The 6,000-nt window shown below is 41.4% G+C and overlaps 1 protein-coding gene across 1 annotated transcript in view; it reads left to right on the top strand.

Moving 5' to 3' along the window:
- Positions 1-228: 228 nt before the first annotated feature.
- Positions 229-6,000, top strand: part of LOC142978983 (neurotrimin-like) — a 104,260-nt gene continuing 98,488 nt past the window's right edge. The window contains exon 1 of the mRNA XM_076123649.1: positions 229-693. The gene's annotated coding sequence lies outside the window, so the exon portion shown is untranslated. The remainder of the gene's footprint in view (positions 694-6,000) is intronic.

Below are 6,000 nucleotides of genomic sequence, written 5' to 3'. Positions count from 1 at the left end.
CGATTCCGGAACTCATTCGAAGCTCGCGCCGCCACGTCGTCGAAGGCCGCTCAATCGAAAATTGAATTTCAATGTCACAACAGTGCAGATGTAAAAATCGTCGGAGGCTCGGGGGCGATCGTTGGGCGGTGCGCGCGCAGGCGAGCGCGGGGCGGGGCGCGGGGCGCGGGGCCGGGGGTGCGGGGCGCGCGCGGCGCGGGGGGGCGCCGGGCGTGCGCCGCGCCAGTGTCCCGGGCGCGCCGCGTCCGCCGCACGTGTGTGCCATGCCCCGCCCCGCGCCCCCCGCACGCCCCGCGCCCGCCGCGCCCCGCGCGTGATCGTGCTGTGCCCGCAGTGAGTGCTCTATGTGGCCGCCCGCCAGCGACGCGACTGTGGCGCGCGGCGGCGCGATGCTCGCGCGACACGCTCGCGACTGATGCGATTTGTCGCATTTACGGATTTCTGTACGTACTGTAAGTTTCGTGTTGTCGCCGGCTCGGCGAGTGCACATCGCCGGCCGACGTGCTAAGTTAACTTTGGAGTTATCTCCGCGAGGGATCGCTCGTCAGTGAAACGTTTCAAGTGTCGACGAGGAGTCGCTGCACTGCTATCTGTCACCCGGTGCGATTGACGCGAGTTATCTCATCTCGCGCCGGACCGGCACCGGAACTTCGCCGGAGCTCCGGCGGCCGCCACCGGCTCCGTTTTCACTAGGTACATACTCACACTGACTCTTGTGCCGCTCACTAACTTTAACTCCACTTTGTGAATCTAAAAGTTTACTTACTTTTTAATTGCGATGCGGAACAAGTTGTTCTGCAAAATTTTTAATCTGCGTCAGTTTATTCATGAAGTAGATAACTGAATTAAAACAAAACCGCACGACGACGGCGTGAAGTGTTTACGATCGCAGATTTGCATGTCGCGCGGCGCGGAGCGGTGTCGCGCGCCGGCAGATGCTGCTGCATTCATTACGAGTCCGTGCCGCGCTGCACCGCGCCGCGCCGCGTGCTGCCGAGCAAGTGCCGCGCCGCGTCGACCGAACCCGCGTAAAAGTTTATGAGCGGTTTAAAGCGAACATTAGCCGCGGAGCACTCGGCACAGATAACGCCGGCCTCTGAATAAAACATTCAATCTCCGGGAGGAGCCACTCTATTTGATTAACGTCGTAATTACTCATATAACTCGGCAGACGTCTCGGGATCAACCGATACTCGCCGCAGATCTATCCGCCGCCGACACTTTGTTTAAATAATCGCGGCCGCGCTCACCGCCGCCAACAAAGATGCGGACGTTATTAAAAGAATATTTGAATAGAATATCGCGAAGACGTTTCTTTTATTAAAAAGTTAAAGCCAGCGGCTGTCTCCGTCGCCGTCGGCCGACCGCACTCTCGCTACACCCTGTATAGTGGTACAAGTAAAAATGCGAGGCAGGTGGCGAAGACGCCACAAACTGCGCAAAGAGGATCTCTTTTTAATCCGACGGTGAATAGCAGAGTTTGAATAGCGCGCGAGCGAGCCGAGCAATAGTTGTGAGGTTATTGCAGGTCGAGGCGCCATTCAACGCTCGAGCCTCCGCCGACGGAATCGCTTTACCGAGGGTTGAATGGGATTAGCCCTTTCGAGGGGACGCGATAAACTAATATGCGGACTGGAATTGGCTTCGAATAACCCAAAGTAATGCGCAGTCGAAGCCGTCACCCGACGACATCACACTATTTATCGGACCGCCAGTTAACAATCGCGCTCGCCGCTCGCCCGACACCCGCCACACGTAAAAGCTTTACACAATACTCTTTCAGCATTTTCAATATTCTGTCATCCGCGTTATATATTACGAAGAACATTGTAAAAGCGAAGCGAAATGAAATGGAAAGAATCCAATTATTAGTTTAGTAGAAAGCAAGTATCCGCAACAAAGCAATGTTAATAAAGAACTTTTTACAAGAGGTAATAAAAGCTGAGGCGAGATCAAACGCGCCGCGCTCAGCGCGTGACTCACGCTCGCACACAGTCACAAACAGTCACAAACAGTCGCCAACAGTCGCCAAAAGTCTCAGCGGTCGCACGACACGAACCATCACCGAACGACAATTAATTAGATGATAATTTAAGAGCGGTTAATAGAGGCGACACTCGAGTATTCTGCGAATCGTTTAATGAATAGATTGTTGCGGAATAAATTATGAAAGACGAAGGCTTTACGGGAGCCTTCAGACGATTTTGGTTCGTAATCTCAGATTATAATAGACAAAGAAAAAGATTAAGGTTTCGTAATTGGAGAATTTATAATCGTTTGAGAACTTGTGGGTAGACGCACACACGTAAACAGCTGTCTGTACGTACACGCACACACGCACACACGCACACACGCACACACGCACACACACACACACACACACGTACGCGTGAGAGTGATAGTGTTGAATAAGTAATGATCACTTAATGCGTGCGCCGGAGAGTGTAAAACTTTAAGAAACGGTGAGAGTAATCCCGCTCCGGCGTCGTTTTCATTAGCACAACTAGCTACATTAGTTATTTACTTGAAAACACTTAAGTACGTGTCGTACTTATTAGTGAGGTACTTCACTGTGACAATTGTTGAGCGAATTGTTTAAGACGTATATTGTGCGTAATTCCTTCTTTAGTTCCCGCATAAGTAGCAAAGGATTTCAAGGCGCTTAACAATTGCTTTCTTATTACAAAACGTAGTTTATCCTTAAACCCGTGCTTCACTTCAGATTTTTTAAAGACACTGAGACACTTTTGACACTACACTACGTTCAAATTTCTAACTTTTGGTTAGCTATAAGAATACTGCCATAAAGCCACTGGAATTGGAATTATCATGTCATATGCTACTGATTTTCAAGATCCAAGTAACCATGAGATCTATCTATCTCTATCTAACTCATTGGTAGTTAAGTGATTTAACTGGTCTACATCGAAACTTTTCTTTATAATAGTGTAGTCAATACATCAGTAGTTAAGTGTGTACTTATGGATCATTAAACAATTTAGTGATCGAGTGTGAGGCGCGCTCAAGCACGCTGTAGCACACGATTAACTTGTATGGACACTGTCATACTGAGTAACGAGGGGCTACTTAGTTTCAGAGAGCTTTTTGAAATAATTACCTAATTATATTAGGCTTGTAATAACACATTTTTTTATGTTGCGTGAGTCCTATCCTACTGTGTTATTTATAAATGAAAATGTTATTTATAAAATTTATCTGTCTATTGCGTTTTCGCGACAAAATAGAACAACAGTTTTGCTCAATCAAACATATCTAATCATAGTTTAAGAACCGTGTTTTAATATAGGCTATTTTTTTATTCGATAATTTATCCTTGTACGGCTAAAATAGAGGATGAAACTTAAATCGCGTGTGACGGATCAGTGAGTAATTATATATTAAAAAGAAATTAAAAAAAACACTTAGGGGGTAGGCAGAGAATAACAAACATTTACTTATTACAATCCCTTAAACTTGTTTTTTCTTATAACGTTAAAAACAGTACTACAATTTAAAGCTGAAACATTTCAGTAACTACATTTAGTTAAAATAATATGTTACGCTAATCAAGGTTTATATAACTTTGTTATAAGTTTTATAAGTTGTTCCAGTTAAATGGCTTTTGATGGAAGCCTTCAAACGAGTGTTTTTATTATATGTAGTTAAGATCAAATAATATAAGGTTTAAAACTTGTAAACGAGCTTCAACAGTACCAATGAATTAAAAATATGATATTTTACTCTCTACAGATATTTTCCGTTTGAGGGAAAGTCTACTTTTCTTTAAATATGCTTATTTCTCCGATATATATTATGGACATGATAGTTATTTTCGTAATAGTGACGTAGTTGGCTTCTTTACAGCTTCTTTACTTTCAAACATTAAGCTGTGAATTATAAAAGTGATTATCTTACTAAACTAAGTATAGGTCTCTCAAACAATCGTTGGTTGGTTTCAATAAAACTGGCCGCTGTAGCCTATTATAGGCCAGGAGTAAATTACATCTTCCACTAAACTCTTCCTCAGACACATATTCTATCTTTATTCTATAAAAAGCTGTCTAATCCGTAAACATAGAATAAAGTCAGCAAGTAATAAAACTGGAACGATTGATCCACATTTAAGTGTGATCTCAAAACGGTCAGCTGTCATTAAACGAGAGACCCTAACGTTTCGTCGACGCGGCTCCTTCTCGTAAATAAACAGCTCTTTATCGATACTCATTATAGAGTTAATAGCTGTGCGTAGAACGTCATACGCTCAATCGCATCTTAGCGATTTTCGATACGAATTTTGGCTATCAAACAAAATTCTTTTTTATAGAATTTATCCTGTATTTCCGAAAACTTTTACAAATTATAGTAATGAAAATTGCTGTTTCGTATATATCATACAACCATGAAACGTTAAATTGTGCATTTTTTTTTCTCCGCCTGAGCATCGAAGTTGAGACCTTTAAAACCAAATTTTTGTTCTTGCGTACGATTTTATTTTCGTAGACGCAATAAAAATATGCAGTAGTATAATTAACACATAATTTTTATAAATTTTTATACATAACTCCAACGACACTTTCAAAGGAATGAAATTGTCCTAAAATTCACGAAATTTCTTTCAAATATTTATTTTCTCTGAATACGAGTAGATCCCTGCGGCGAGACTTTAGCGTCCATCTTGCCGATCACATAGGTCCCGAAGGAATAGATAAGCCAGTACGAGCGCGTTACGTAAACGTTTACTATTTTATGACGCAATTCTACATCACAAACTGATAAACTTATGTTTCGTTGTGCTTTATATTCGCTTTCGGAACAGTGAAGACGATGCAATATAATTTAAGTCAAAGCCGGTGACGGATACTCCAAAAAAAATTGTGAAACTGTGGGCTTAACTTATAGTGATTTATAATACTGATAGAGAGTGATTTAATACAGTCGGTACTATATCGAGAGATTGAAAGTTAAAATGTTCTGAAGAAATAGTTTCTACGGCATCCGCTAGGGGCGCTGATTTGATTTTCATAATATTTTTCCGGTATCTTGCCGGATGTCGAATGCCGGTACTGATGGACGTTACGTAAGGCTATTTTTCTTTTTTATTTTCTAGTGAATAGTAAGCGTTAATTAAGTTTCCAGTAACATTCGTAAAAATGACTTTTTATGTTCTCAAATACGCTCTACGTTATTTAATAAATGTAACTTCTCAAATGTTTCTTTGAACGAAGCTAGTAGGTCGTTTAACACAAAGATGATATTTCAAAGTACATTCTAGGAAACAAACCCGTAATTCTCTGCCTAACTATTCAAAGAAAAGGCTGCTAATAATTTCCAGTTAACTGTCCAGAATCAGACAATACGTTCTCGATCGCGGCGTGCTACGACTTAATCACTTCCCTTTGAAGTAGTTTCTAATAAATCTTTGAGGCAGTAGTGAGTTCATTACAAGATAATCCTTCATGTCCTGGCTAAACAAATGGCTCTAGAGATAAAAAGGGTGTAACGCCCCTATTTCCTACTATTCAATACTACAGATTTATTATAAGTATAGACTTTTATGTTACCTTTTTACGGTTTCTACAACAATTTTGCAATTTTCTATAAATCAAAAAAAAGATATGCAGTAGAAGTATCTTAAATGTTGCTACAATACCTATTTATTCTACGTCTGGACTGAAATGTAGTGCAATCCATTCCGTAGTTTTTACGTAATTTTGGAACATACAAACAGACAGACAAAAAAATATAAATTGCAGATACGTTCGTCAGTATCCGTTACTTATTATCCCTCCTATGTCATTTTATATATTCAATGTACACATAGACATCTTTACGGATTTATTATAAGTATATAATATATTATTATATAGATTATTTTCTTGTTCCGTTCAAATTAGAACGTTGCCTCATTATATTGCGGGTAGTCTCTTGTCTGCTCGGAACAGTTGCACACAGTCTGTTTGAGATGGCACTGCTGCTTTTGTCTCGAAGATATCTTAGATA

Source organism: Anticarsia gemmatalis, chromosome 15 (genome assembly GCF_050436995.1).
Source record: "Anticarsia gemmatalis isolate Benzon Research Colony breed Stoneville strain chromosome 15, ilAntGemm2 primary, whole genome shotgun sequence".
NCBI classification, from domain to species: Eukaryota; Metazoa; Arthropoda; class Insecta; order Lepidoptera; family Erebidae; genus Anticarsia; species Anticarsia gemmatalis.
Note: the sequence above shows the minus strand (reverse complement) of the source record. Positions and strands in the feature narration are given on the sequence as shown.